This window comes from Peromyscus californicus, unplaced genomic scaffold, assembly GCF_007827085.1.
Source record: "Peromyscus californicus insignis strain IS unplaced genomic scaffold, ASM782708v3 Scaffold_8__1_contigs__length_139910024, whole genome shotgun sequence".
In the NCBI taxonomy this organism is placed as follows: domain Eukaryota; kingdom Metazoa; phylum Chordata; class Mammalia; order Rodentia; family Cricetidae; genus Peromyscus; species Peromyscus californicus.
In genome coordinates, this window is record NW_026294606.1 from 10,064,120 (window position 1) to 10,078,975 (window position 14,856).

Consider the following 14,856-nt stretch of genomic DNA (forward strand, 5'->3'; position numbering starts at 1 on the left):
CAGTTCCCAGCACGCCGGCGCCCCGCGGGCTTGGGGAGCCCCCCAAAGCCGCACTGCCCGGCTTCCCCACAGTTCTGAGGCCAGAGCGGTCCCCGACTGCCCCCAGCCCGGCTCCCCCTCCCCGGCCCGAGGCCAGCACCGACCTGGTGGTCCCAGCAACCGTCTAAGCCGCTGCAGGGCTCCGGCCGACTCCAGCAGGCGGTGCCGTGTGCTCAGCCAGCTCGCGCCGCCGCCTGGTGTAACTCCGCCAGGCGAGCTGCGGCCGCGGCTGCTGCGGGCGGATGCCGAAGGCGCCCTAAAATCACACCCCTCAGCCAGGCCCTGACGCCTTACAGCTCCTCTGCCAGAAGGGAAATTCAAAATCTCTCTCTCTCTCTCTCTCTCTCTCTCTCTCTCTCTCTCTCTCTCTCTCTCTCTCTCTCTCCTCCCCTCCCTCCCCTCTCCCTCTTTTCCTCCCCCTTCCCTCTCCCCCTTCCCTCCTCCCTTTCTTCTTGCTGCCTCCTCCCTCCTCCCTCCTTCCTTTTCTCCTTTCCCTCCTTTATTCTCCCGGCTTTTCCCTTTCTCCGTCACCTTCCCTGTCTGCTGTGACTCTTGTCGCAGATAGCCCTCCTGATCTGCCTTCAGCCAGCTTCTTTCTCAACCCCTCGGTGTGCACAGTCTAAGAGCCACAAGCTTGCAGCTTTGGAGGGGTGATGCCAGCAGCAGTGGAAAACTGGTTTCTAAGGCAGAAACCTTGCCTCCCGGGGAAACGCTCTTCGACCCTTCTAGGCACACTAGGATAGGCATACTCTCCTTGGGGTGCCCACTTTTCTAAAGGAACCCCAGTTTCGGCCACCATCACCCCCTGCTTGCTTGTGTGTTGCCTGTGAGCAGCTTCTGGACTAGGCTGTCCACTGTCAGATCATTTCTGCAGTTTGTGACCACAGTGTCCAGCTACACACTCACTCCAAAACCGTTGGTGCACAGGATAAAGAAGGCCCTCCTAGGGGGTGAGGGACTCTCTGCTCTGGACCCAGAAGCAACATGCTGCTGCAAAATTGCAGGGGGAACCTTAGGTGAGCTGCTCCCAAGTCCTCTGTAGATCTGCCATCCTCAGAAGGAGACAGACCTCTGGTAGTATTCTTCTAGAAGGCCTTCCTTTCCCTCCTAAGCCCAGGAAAGAGAAGGGACCCCAATGATGGGGGCAGCATCAGCTCCATCCTCAGCCTCACCTCTCGCCCCTCACACTCATTTTTGTTCTCTTATTCTCTCCTAATGAGTCTTTCCAGTCTGCCTGCCATCTATTGGCTCTCAACCTCTTCCTTTAATCCAGCCCACGGTACAGGAAAACAGCTCCAGGGAGGAGGGCCTTGAACCTGGCCTTTGACAGCTGTGCAAGAGTTCATGCATCCATCAGGGGTATGTCAGAGTGGAGATTGCTTCTGCTTCTGAAAGGGATGGCTTCTCTCCCAGGAGGGAGAGCTGTGGGAGGACAGGATCCAGGAGAGGAAGGGGGGGGGGTTGCAGCAGACGCCGCAAAATGGGGAGCCTCATAAGTCAGAAGACATTGGTGTACACACCCTGCTTTCCTGAAGAGTCGCCTTTGTGGAGTTCACCTCTGTTTTTCCTTTTCAGACTGGCGACTGTATAAAGGCAGACCCTCTCTTTAGCACTGTTGGGGCGTCAGCATAGCATGCTCATTATTTCCCTCTCGTTTCCTAAGGTCATCTAAAGTGTGTGTGTGTGTGCGCGCATGTGTGTGTGTGTGCATGCGCGTGCACTCCTGTTTGATTGGAGTGACTTAGACTTGCCACTAATGCCTGAAGGGAGTTCTAAGTCAAGAGATCTGACATTCTGTCATTTTGAGAGTGGCAGTCTCCCCTCCCCCCTTCTCCCTCTCTACAACGTTCTTCAGCAACATGCCCTGTGAATGGAGCCAGCAGCACTCTGCCTACAGCTTTGACATGGACATTGATCAAACTAGGATTAAAACCCAACGTAGGCTTCAGAAAAAGACCGAGCTCAGGCCTGGGCACTGCACTTAAGATGGACTTCAGGCCTGGGCACTGCACTTAAGATGGACTTCAGGCCTGGGCACTGCACTTAAGATGGACTTCAGGCCTGGACACTGCACTTAAGATGGACTTTGGTCCTGGACACTGCACTTAAGATGGACTTTGGTAAGCTCCAGGGTATTGCTCTTGAGAAGAGGCCAGTCTGGGGATGGAGAGATTTAAAGATTTGAGGATGGCTTACTGTCAGGACAGAACTGATGGGGCACTAGTTCTGGAAGGGCTGATGAGTCTTTCTTAATTAAAACTGACTCAGTTTAACAGTTGACAAAGTGGATGCTAAGGGTATGCTTGCTGAGTGAATAATAACCATTGCGAGGGAAGACTAGAACTACCATTTTTAAAGTTAATTAATTAATAATAATATTATTATTTTTACCATTGCTGGGGGTGACCTCAGAGCAATGGAGAAGGTAAAGAAAGGTGGGATGAAGCTCTCAGAGGAAGACCCAGTTCTCAGTTAATGCTGTCCATCCATGCCTGTGCTTCCCGGCTCGAGGCCATTAGCGCAGTTGGATAAGAGGACCATCCAGGCGGGAGTTACAGTTGAAGCCAAGCCTTTGGTGAATCTATTTAAAAAAAAATCCTCATTATTTGACAGGAACTGAGCCTAGTCATAGACATCTTCTGATGAACAGAAGTTCAGCTCGGTCAAGTTTTGGTGGCTTTGTCCTGTTGATCCATTAGGGGTAACGCACAGCAGAGCCGTGGGTCTCTCCCAGGGACAAAAAGAGGTGGAGGAAGGAGTCCTTTCTTCCTGTTCATTGTGAGCAGCCCTGACATGGTTCCCAAATTCTCAGTTACTACTTAAGAAAAGTGGCCGACTGTTGCAAACATCACCTAATGATGATAATGCCACTACCCTCAGCAATGATCGAAGCACCCAAGGGTCTGAGGTGCTGACTTTGGGCTTTTATATATCACACTTCCTCATTTAAATTCTATAAACCCTCATTTTCAAGATGCAGACATTGATGCCCCAGGGCAGAAAGTGAGTCTTCAGCAGAGCCAGGGTTCCAGTGGATATAGCATTGGGCTGTGGGGGCCTTATGTCACCATGGGCTGCTTCTCTCCTGACACACTGCAACATTCCACAGCCTATGCAAGTGGAACTTTTGCAGCACACATACATCCATACATACATACATACACACATATATATGTATATATAGCCCTGGCATTTATAGTCATTTCTGTTGTTTAGTTTCTAACACACACACACACACACACACACACACACACACACACACACACACACACACACACATATATTTACAGTCAGATCAGGGCTCTCATGTCATGCAGACTGCAGTATTTCCTTCCCTTGCCTGTCTCTCTAAATCCAGCTTACTGTGAGTGAGCACGAGCGTGGAAGGTACAAGCAGGCAGCCTCTGGTCCTCACAGAGTGCTGAGAGCAGGGAGAGGGAGCCAGGTTTGGAAAGATTCATGAAATGGTGCGGATATGCCTTGGATGTTCACTAGGAAGCCAATTAGGAATGCCAATGGTAGGACTTCCACAAGGACCGAGGAACAGTGTGTGAGGAACGACAGCTGTCATAGACTGCAAATGTGCCCGTCAGTGAGAACGGCTTTCAGAGGGTGTCTGTCCAAAGGTCAGCTCATTTCTCCCCTGCAGTCACCTCACTCCAGGGAGCACTCCGTGACAGATCTGCTCTGAACTGGGGCTTTGCTGCCTGCTTCTCACCTCAGCTCCTATGGGCTGGGTGCAGGGAGACCTGAGCTGCCCCACATAGACCTGTGGTTCTAGCTTGAGCCTGGGGGGGCAGCATTGGCCTTGGTTTGAAAGAGTGGCCTGGGGCCAGAAGAAGAAAGAGAACTGTGGGGGTTGGAGCACAGAGAAGGAGTCACTTTGCTCCTCTGGCGAGTGCCTTCCTTCTTGTCACCAACAATGGCTAGGGTATGATGTGAGTCTCCCAGTCTACCTCTGTCAACATGGAATGGCACAGTGTGAAGGCAAACTCATCATTGCTCAATGGTGTACCTGTGCATGTGGCCAGTGTGGGACCATACAGCAGCCATGGAGGATGCAGGTGACATTATTGTTGTATTGTATGACATGCGTGGGTCTGCTGCCATGTGATTCTCATTATTTGGTAGTGAGTCCCTCCTGTCCTGTTAAGAACCAGTGTGATGGTACATAGCTAACTTTATTTTTACAGCATAATATGTCAATGGTACTATGGAGGATTCTGTTGTAAGGCAAGGGTATACACACAATTGTGTAGTCTGTGTACCATGGTGCCCAATTTCCATAGACTGCCAGATTCCAGGTTCTAATAGCGTGCCATTATTTCTGGTTACTAATGTTGCTATCAACCAGAGCTGACCCAGATATTAGGATGGTGGTCTTGTGTCACCATCAGCAGCTGTGGATGCCCACAAGGGGTGGGCACACAGGTTACTGTCACTGGGTGGGTCTGCAGAAGTGTGTAGATGTGTACAAGTGCAGCCAGAAACCATTGTGCAAACATGCAGAACATGTTACTGGAGGTGATGAGCTCTCCTTTCCATTTCCTCTGTGCCATAAAGGCCACAAGCAAGCCAACATGCAGTTCCTGCCCACTTGGAAGGGAGCAAGAATCCTGGAACCCCACATTTTTCACTTCAGTTTTTCAGAAAGTTCTGATTCCACATCTGCACCCTGACTCACTGGTGACATATGGGTGTGTCTGTGGAAATTCTCTAGGGATCCTTTCTTGTCCTGAGAGCCTTGTCTCCAGTTCAGCCCAGCCCCCTGCATCCGCCTACCAGTTCCTCATGGGTCCTGCATGCCCTTATCCCCATCCAGGCACCCATTAGCATGTCAAAGCAGCCTTGTTCCAGCCCACACAGTGTACCCTGGGGCATCCCTACATAGTAGCTTCCTCTCATCTGGAGCTTTTCTGAAGCCTTGCATTTTCATGTCTGTGTACCAGTCTGCAGTACCCCACCAGCCACCAAAAGGAGGGTGTTTGGGTGCTGATTCTCCCTTCTCTTGTCTCACGTTCTTTTTCAAGCTCCCTGTGGGACTTCCACCCCCTTATTTCTACCCCTAGCCCTTCCAGCCCTTCTGGACATGGTCAGATGTCCCTGTCCTCTGATGGCCTCCTGAGCATATTCTATCAGTCCCTAATTTCCAAGCTCTTGCTTTTGTACAGTGGGTACAGTATTAAATTCTGCTACCCAGGTCTTGGAGGACCCCCTTCTTGATGATCCTTCTAGACTCTTGGCCTCTTCCTTTTCCTGTGAAAAACCTGCTCAAAGATGGTCCTTGCCACACAGAAGCCTCTCTTTCAGCATGTGGAAACAGCTCACGGAAGCAGAAGTCCATGTGGGAATCCCACTTTAAGTCACGGGACTCTGCTCTCTCAGATGCAGTGTGTCAAAGGGCCCCGTTCCTACTCAGAAGATACAGAGTAGGAATATGCTTTCAAACACTCTGCAGATTCTCAGGCCGTTCCCACACACAACAAAGTAGTCTCTGGGCCTGGAGAATTGCATTTTCTTGGCTCCCAAGGAGTTTCTGACCCATGTGCTAGCTGGAAAGCCCCAGTCTTGAGCCTGTAGAACCTGAGAATGCTGTGATTCAGGACCCAATCCTATACAAAAAATGAATCATGGAGTCACAGACTGTCTTAGGATTAACAGAGGTTCCACACACTCACTTGGTGCCACAACCTTCAGTTCTGCAAATCTGTGTCTAGAGCTTGGAGTTGGGAGGTTCTCCGTCTGGGAAGGACTTTTACTTTCCAGGCTCCTTGCTCCTTTTGCTGTGGAAAGCTCCCCTCCCCTTCAAGGACCGTTGTCACATGCCACTTGCCTTTGTGAGACCCGATGTTCTCCCCTTTGGTGCAAAGGTGACCGGCAGGGCCTTGTGCTTGGGGTGGGTGAGCAGAAAATGATGTCTGTGTCCAGTTAGGACCAGCATGTGCTGGCCCACAGGCAGATCTTGCTTATTGATAAAATGAATTGGCGAGGATGTTATTGCTGTTTTATTAAAGAAAGAGGTATTGAAGATCATGGACAGATGATAATAGGCTCCTGAGCCTCTGGTCAGGAAATGAAAGAATGTGCTGAAGGGCCCCAGAATGCTATTTTTTGAGACTGATGGTGGGGAGGAGTACATGTGTTTAGAAGGCAGGGATGACAGAAAGCAGTTAAACATGCATCAAAAGTTACTAATGCTCAGTGGTGGAACGCTTGCCTGGCAAACACATGGCCCTAAGTTCATTCTGGAGAACCACATAAAAAGGGGAAACAGTCAATGATAAAACCAGTAATTTTCTATACTTGTACGGTTGGGAAAATGGAGCCAGAAAAGGGAAGAACCTTTCTTAAAGTCACACAGCAAGTTCATGAACCTTCTAATTCCTAGGTAACTATTCCTTTGTAGCTGCAAGTGAGCACCCAGCCACACCTTTCTTAACAATGTCCTTCATCCTAGGTGCTATTTTAGGGACATTACAGATGCCAGCTGTACAGCCATACAACTACTCTTTGTGGTAGCTCTTTTTCATGTGTGTGTTTATTTGTCAAACATGGATGGAGTGCCTATGGCATACCAAGTGCTTTTTAACTGCTCTCCTCCTCTGCTTCACACCAAGAGATACATATGCTCTTAGTCACACTTTCAAGGTCCTTTTGGTTCCCAGACTGACGTGAGCCGGGGAGAGATACTCAAACAGTCCACACTATTACAACATGCGAAGTGCTGTCCTAACGGAGAGGGAGCTGGAGGGAAAAGAAAACACACAGCTTGCCAGCCAGATGGAACTGAAAGTTCCATGCAGGGAAGAGACACAGGCTACATGCTCCTGACTTCAAAGGCTCTAGGGCACCTGAATCGTCTCAGATGCTCCTCAGAGGAGACGGCCATGGTTCTGCCATGGAGAGGGGAGGGTGGAGTCTCAATTGCCCTCTGGCCTTCTTGTCTGTGTGATGAGTACTGAGACTCAGTTTCCTCATCAGTACAATGGGAGAGCCATCTCTACCTCCCAGGGCAGTTGGAAGGCTTGGATGGAGCTCTGCTTTTAAAAATGACAGCTCACCCCCTGGAGCATCAGCCCCTCTCCAGCTCTCTGGCCACACATGGGGCTCTCTTCTGGAGCCCAGGACAGTGTGGCTACTAGACACAGCCTACTTTTATGACCTTCTTGGCCAGGAATTCTGCCTTCAAATCCCCCAGAGTTTAAGTTGAGATGAGAAAGAAAAGAAGGGAACGCACGCTCAACTAAGTAGTGCCGCCCTTTTCCTTCTTGCCCTTCGCGGGCTTCCTCTCCATACACAGGAGCCTGAGATGCGGTACTCCCCATCGGGAGCCACCCCAAGGAAGTCCAGTCAGGCTCAAGAACAGGAGGAATTTTCCACACACCAATTTAGAAATGGCTGTTTCTGTTTCTTCTCAACCTCTAGCTGTTTCTTTCTGGTAAGAAAAGAAAATAAAACAAAAAACCCTTTTTATTTGGCAAGCAAAAGGTCTTACGAAGACATAGCCAGAAAAAAAGCTTAGAGGATGACCGAAGAGGGGATTCTGTCACCAGGCCTCTCGGGGGTAGATTCACAGTCTCTAACGGACTTGGTCCGTACGCTGCCTATTATTGCCTCCCCTTCATTTTCAGTTTGTGATATTCGGGTGCAGAGAGGTTAAACTCCTTGTCCAGGGTAACAGAGCTAAGAAATATCAGCATCAGCATTTGAAGTTGGTATGTGTTTATAGTTGGTCATAGCACTGGAGAAGAGCTGGGTAGTTTTCCAGAAGGCCAGGATGGATGTGTAGCTGCAGGGCAACTGGTCCTAGAGTTTGGGTGACTCTGATGGGACATCCTGGTGACCTTGTCAGGGATTGTTCCTTAACAGGGCTGGATGTTTCAGCTCTGAAGTTGGTCAAGTGATGGGAGCTTAGGTCAAGGCTCCAGAATGCTTCCCTGAGGACTTCCGTGAGAACCTTCCTTCTCTAGCAAGCCTGTGCTCATTTCCACTCAGCCTCAACCTCCTGCCTCTGTCCTTGCCGGCTGATTTTCTTCCTAACTGCTTTCAGATCTATAGGAGAATGGTGTGTGTAGAACATACATCTGACTGCATCCCTCTCCTGAAGGCACATGGTGGCCACGGTTTCCTTTCCCACCCAGCACCCACTCCTCCCTCATGTGCCGACAGCCATCTGTGTAGCGGTCCCTCAGTATCCATGGGCGAATCAGTTCCAGGACCCCCGTGGATACCAACATTCCTGGATGCTCAAGTCTCTTGTCTAAAACAGAGCACTATTTATATAACCTGGGTGTGTGTTTTGCAGCCAGGATAACCGTGTGTGTTGATGTTCTTGGCTTAGGCTGTGTGATCCAGATGAAACACAGAGGCCCTCCATATCTACTTGGGCTCAACTGAGCTATAATCCAAAAATCATTGGAAAAATATTGCCTCTGTACTGAGGATATATGGAGTTTTCTTTTACATTATACCTCAAGTGATACAGGACAGTGGATTTCACACAGCATTTATACCATGTTAGGCATTATAAATAATCTAGAGATGTTTTCTGTTTTTTGTTTGTTTGTTTATGTTAAAGACAGGGTCTCATGTAGCCCAGGATGGCCTGGAACTCACTATGTAGCCAAAGATGACCTTGAATTCCTTTTAGTTTTGGCTCCACATCTGGAGTGCTAGGGTTATCCCTGTGTACCCCCATGCCTGCCTTACAGATGATCCACATCTGTGGGCCTCCATGTCTTTAGGACATCTTGGAACTAGTCCCCTGTGGATACCAGGGGGTGACTCTCTGAGCATGAGCTAGACATTGGAGTCTTTCTTGGTATGGGAAACTCCTGAGAAAACATACACTAACTTCTGCCTCTTTAGTAGTGGAATTTGGCACAGAGTCAGGGAGATTCCTGATAGGGCTGGGGCAGACAGAGTAAGACAAGGGGTAGCTGGCTGTTTCGAGTCATTGGGTCCAGAGTCTACTGTGGGATGGTCTGTATGTCAAATGTGTTGCTGATTGGTCAATAAATAAATCACTGATTGGCCCGTGGCCAGGCAGGAAGTATAGGCGGGAGAAGGAGGAGAATAGAGCTGAAAAGTAGAAGGCTGAGAGGGGGAGACACTGCCAGCCGCCATCAGGACAAAGAAGATGTAAAGTACCGGTAAGCCACAAGCCACGTGACAAGGTATAGATTAATAGAAATGGATTAATTTAAGCTGTAAGAACAGTTAACAAGAAGCCTGCCACGGCCATACAGTTTGAAACCAATATAAGTGTCTGTGTTTACTTGATCGGGTTTGAGCGGCTTGGGACTGGCGGGTGAGAGAGATTTGTCCTGACTGTGGGCCAGGCAGGAAAACTCTAGCAACAAGAGTCTTCACACCAGAGCAGAGATCCAGGAAGAATTTGCTTAGTAAATGAATAGGGACCATCCCCAGACACCCAGCAATGGCCCCCAGCCTTCCTCTGCGATGTCACCAGGACTCTCTCAGAACTCTTCGGTGGTGATTTATTCTCCCATTTTCAGACTATATCCCTCGGGGTGGGCGGGGTCACGGTTATATAAGTGACATCTTTTGTGTGTGCAGTACTCACTTCTTCTGATGGGAGCTGAACAAAGCCACGTTCTCTTTGGTTCCCCAGTGCTGCTCATTCCTGCCTCAGCCCAGCGGCAGGACAGTCGGCTGCCCCATGACTTTGATCAGGGCTCCCCCTGTCTTGGTTTTCCAGTCTGCACTCTGCGGCTCCCTCCACAGGCCTGTTGTCGCCCCTTTGATCAGCTCTGTGACTTTCCACTGTGCCTCATCTGGCTCCATTAGGACAGTGAAGCTTCCTCTGGCTCCTGTCACTCCCATGTTGGGGCTCCTCCTCTGACTCACAGTTGCCTGCAGCACGGAGTCCAGATCCATGAGCCCTGGCTAGGCTTCTTCCTCCTTCCCAGCCTGTGCACTGTGCCTCTGCTCCCAAACTCCACTCCCTATAATGTTTCTTTCGTCTTGTTTGCTCCCACTGGATACAAGAAGCTGGAGGACACAGAACGTGTGTTCTTCATCTGTAAGTCTTCAGGGTCAGACCCAAGCCTCTCTTTTGTCTGATGGTCAGTGACTGTTTCTAGAATGCATGGAGCACATGTGTGGTATCGTGCCATTTGCAATGGCTTGAGGTGGCCTGTGGCACCTGATATTTCTATCTCAGGGGTGGGACTTGTAGACCCAGGCCCTGGGCAAATAGATAGTTCTGGGACTCTTGTTGTAATCCTCTACTCACCTAGCTGGAAGTCACACGCATAACCTCTTTGGATTTCTTCCATGCTTGAGCCCACAATGGCGTTCTGTCTTGGAATGTTTTAGAAGTCATTTTCTGTGGGGACAACACTGTTTTGACCTGTCCTTCTGGAGCCTATTTGGAGTACCTCAGTCATTATGATCTGGGTGGAGCTGATTTCATGTCCTACTTCTGTGGGTGGACATCCAACTCAGAGCCAGCTTAATTAGAGCACTAGGTGCCTACCTGGCCTCGGGAACTGTCCCTGCATGGCAAGTGACATTAAGTCAGTAAGAATTAGCTTTGGGTGTTAGCTGTGGGGTTTGTAGGGCTGAGGCTCTGGGTGTGTTTTCCACCTTCCAGGAGAGCTCACTTGAAGGCAATACCAGCACAGAGAAGCCCAGAGCTTTGAGAAGGGCAAAAGGTGAATCCCTGTTAATACTGTGAGGACCATATTCCTTTCCACCTCCTCTGCTCATGTGGTCAGGGGTGATGGCCACTAACCACTACCTTTCTACTGTGCTGCAGCATTGTGGCAGTTTCTGCCCACCGGAGACCTTCTGGTGTGCCTTCTCTCTTTCAGAAAGGGCTGCTGTGTAATACTTTTACATTTAAAGGAGGAGCCAGGCACTGCTGGCCTCCAGGCTGCATGTGGCCCGCCATGGCATGGCCCTACACTCACAGAACTCAAGGTCAAGAAGGAGCTTGCAATGTGAATCTCAACTTAGCTGTGTCTGGGTCCCAGCTCTGTATCCATGGCTCCATCTCCCATGGCCGTATCAATGAAAACAGTAACAGAGTTCCGTCTGCAGTCCACCCACCTCCCCTCAACCCCTGAATGCGTCAGCTTCGTTGAGTGGGTGCCGCTGCTCCTGAAGACTTGTCTGAGTTTAGTTTGTCAATTGCAGCTAGAATTTCCCCCCACATGGTAACAGTGTTCGGGGGGGACTCTGCTTACAAAGACAGTTTGGGGGCAGGAATTTTCCCCAAGGTCCTCCCCAGTGGGAACGGGGCTTCTGGATCACTTCAGCTCCCAGCTCTATCCCAGAGAGCTGTCCCTTCGAGCGTCTTCCCAGGACTTTGACCTCTTTTGTGTTTGATATATTTGAAAGGTCTCTTATTCTTGGCTGTATAGTCTTTTTCAAGGTGACTTTTGGAGTATTTTTGGACTGTATAATTTTTCGGCCTCCCTGCCCCGAGTGGATCTCTTGGTTCCAAGGCATCTGGTTTAAAAACCTTTTCCCAAAGGTGCCGTTTGTTTTCCAGTGGCCTCTCCGCCAGCTCTCCTCAGCTTGCTCTGTTTGCTTCATTCCCACCATCATGGTCAAGTGTGCAAGGCAATAAAAAGTGGGAAGAAGGAAGCTGTGTGTGTGTGTGTGTGTGTGCGCGCGTGTGTGTGCGTGCGTGTGTGAGTGCATGTGTGTGTGCGCGCACGTGCGTGTGTGTGCATGTGTGTGTGCATGTGTGTGTGCACGTGTGTGTGTGCATGTGTGTGTGTGTGCATGTGTGTGTGTGTGCATGTGTGTGTGTGGACTCATGGTGGTTCCAGCAGCTCATGAAGCCATGGTCTTAGTATGTGGCTTTCAGGAGCAGAGCAGTAGGGGGAGGGAGTCAGGATGTCACAAAGTTTTTCCAGGCCAAGCAATGACCTCGCAGGGCACTTCCCATGTGTTCTTCTGGTTCCTCTCTTCCTTACCCTGCTTTGTGCCATGGAGCCTGGCCCACATGTCCCATTCAACAGGCTCCCTTGTCTGTGGGTTCCAGCTGGGTTTTATCAAAAAAGTGTCAGCAGGGATGAGGAGCAAAGAGGAGAGTGTGGTTGGAGTGTCCCTCGGCTGAAATTCACAATTCCTGCTGAGAGGTTGTTCTTTGTACAAACAAGTTCACCATGAATTCATGGCCGAATTGGCGTGTCCTCAGCTTCAAATTCACTGATTTCTTTGATCTGGTCAGTTTCTTTAGCAAATGGCTGTTTTTGGAGACCCAAAGGCTCTAAAGATTCTATATAGACTCCGCTGTCACTTCTGGGGAAGCCAAGCCCACAGTGGTTGGGGTCATATCCTGGCCTCATTGATGAAGACTACCACCTAGCTGCCCTTCTCTCGCCTCGCTGGACTCTGGGCAGAGCAGACATCACACTCACCATGTCCTTTCTCTGTCATTTCCTTCTATAAGTAAGGAAACTGAGGACCCAGCATCTCCCTGTCACTGCTCACCTCAGGACATCTCCCTCCTGCATGCAGCAGCCCACACAGCATCCTGTAAATAACTGCATGTTCCCAACACCTCTCCCTCTTCTCCTTGGAAACCTGTTCTGTCTTTGGACTTGGGTTGTCAGATTTCCCTGCTCAGTTCTGTGCAGAGCATGGCAGGAGGCAGGAGCCGGGCAGCAGTGCCAGGCTTAGAGCTGGGGCTAGCTCGGGCATCTACCGGCTGATTGACCTTTGGCACATCACTGTGCCTCTCTGAACCTCAGTTTCGCAGGTTGAAATGCAGGGGTATGACAGCTGATGTCTAAGATGAGTGAAGACTGTCCTACAGTGCTTGGCTGGGTGTGAGGCACATGGAAGGGATCACTGAAAGTCAATCTCACACACACTCTGTCATTAAGCTGTGCGACAACCTTGTGAGATAGATACCACTGCCAGGCCCCTTTCTCAGATGAAGAAAAGGGTAGAGAGAATGCAGGAAACAGGCCAAGGTCACACTGCTGGAGGGTGCCAGAAGGATTTGCATCCGGGCCTTCTGTCCTTCTGAATGGAGATGGGTTCACTCCACGCTTGTGTACAGTCTCAGGAGACTGCCTATACGGCCTAGTCTCCGTGGCTGAGCTATGCTTTGAGAGTGTTTTGCCAACGTTCCTGAAAAGGAAATTAAATCTCTCATTGCAGCCCTGTTTGGGAGGTGCTCAAGTCGTGGGTGGAGCCCTCACACTGGGTGAATGCCTTCTTCCTGAATGTGAGTCCTCTCTGTCAGGTCTGATTAGTCACTGCCAGAGAACATTGTTCCAGAATGTTTGTGTCTTTCTCGTGGGCTCACTGGCCCTTCCACCTTCAGCTTCAAGCAGAAGCGGCACAAGGCTGTCACTACCAGAAGAGCAGGTCTACCATACCCTAGGGTGGCTCACCACCACAACAAACCTGTGCTATTTACAAGCCACCCACTCGAAGGTGCTCAGTTATAGCAACAGAAAACACGGGCTAAGACAAACTGCTGTGGTGGGCACGGGCTGCCTCCTCGGCCTGCGAGTCTCTCCTTTTGAGTCTCAACACTCCTTTGGGAAGCTGCCCTGCCCCCGCCATGCTGTCTAGACAGGATTGAATCCCTCTCCCCTTAAGTTCTAGATATTGCTGTGGAACCCAGGCATTTGATTTCAGTTTGATTTAGGACTGGGCAGACGCCTGAGGGGCTAGTGAGACACAATCCTGGGACTTGCTCAGGAATATTTGAAAATATTCTTGGAATTGCTGAGTCAGGAGAGAGTGAAGTGTAGAGCTGCAGAGTCATGGTGTGGGGGGGAAATGCTTGCTCACCAGGGGTCAGGCTGGAGGTAAGCAGAGCCAGCAGGGAGCGAATCTGGGGACCGGGGACAAGGGCAAGCAGCTGCATCAAGCCTTTCCTGAACTCCAGTTCACTCCTGACATTTATCCATCGCTTGAACCAGTATCACTCCTTAGAAGCCATTTTAGCTCCTTTTTCTACCGACTGCATCTAAAATAGAATTGGTGACATTGTGCTTAGTGTGCCATTGTTTGTTATTTTACTTAAGCCAGTGAGGCAGCTAATGTGTCTGTTATGCAGAAAAGGGAACAGGGCTAAGAGACATGGGTCACATTAGCTAAGGATACATGGGAAGGCTGGGATTAGAACCTGGGCACTCTGACTCTCGACTGTACTTCTGCCACTCTATCTTATGGTAGCAGGCCTGCGGAGCCCCCGTTCAGTACTGACAATGACCTCCTAGTTAATACTATGGCAGCAGGCTGGCTTACTTGCTCTGCTTGGTACTATGGCAGCAGGCTGGCTTACCCACCCCTGTTTGGTACTATAGTGGCAGGTTGGCTTACTCACCCCTGCTTGGTACTATGGTGGCAGGCTGGCTTACTCACCCCTGCTTGGTACTATGGCAGCAGGCTGGCTTACTTGCCCTGCTTGGTTCTATGGCAGCAGGCTGGCTTACTTGCCCTGCTTGGTTCTATGGCAGCAGGCTGGTTTACCCACCCCTGTTTGGTACTATGGCAGCAGGCTGGCTTACTTGCCCTGCTTGGTACTATGGCAGCAGGCTGGCTTACTTGCCCTGCTTGGTGCTGGGGATGGAACTGTAGTTTGGCTATGTGCTGCCTACTCTCTAGCTCCCATCCAGCCCCTCTCTCTCCTCTCCTGTCCTTGCCTCCCTAGGGAAGAAGCCTTTGCTGGCCACACCTTCAGACTAAACTGTCTCCTGGAAGGTGTTATTACAGCCTGATGGTTTCTTAGCTTGACTGAACCTCAATATCATATGTGGTCCAGGTTTAGCTCTTATACTATGTGGGAGTGCAATGGGGCAGCAATGACCTTGGTCT

General features: G+C 50.2%; 1 protein-coding gene across 2 annotated transcripts in view; it reads right to left on the reverse strand.

Moving 5' to 3' along the window:
* Window positions 1-14,856, reverse strand: part of Cplx2 (complexin 2) — a 73,666-nt gene that overhangs the window by 12,043 nt on the left and 46,767 nt on the right. The window contains exon 1 of one of the 2 annotated variants that reach the window (XM_052727652.1): window positions 144-375. The exons of the other annotated variant lie outside the window; for it this stretch is intronic. The gene's annotated coding sequence lies outside the window, so the exon portion shown is untranslated. Of the gene's footprint in view, window positions 1-143; window positions 376-14,856 lie in introns of those variants that run through there. 2 annotated transcript variants of the gene reach the window in all.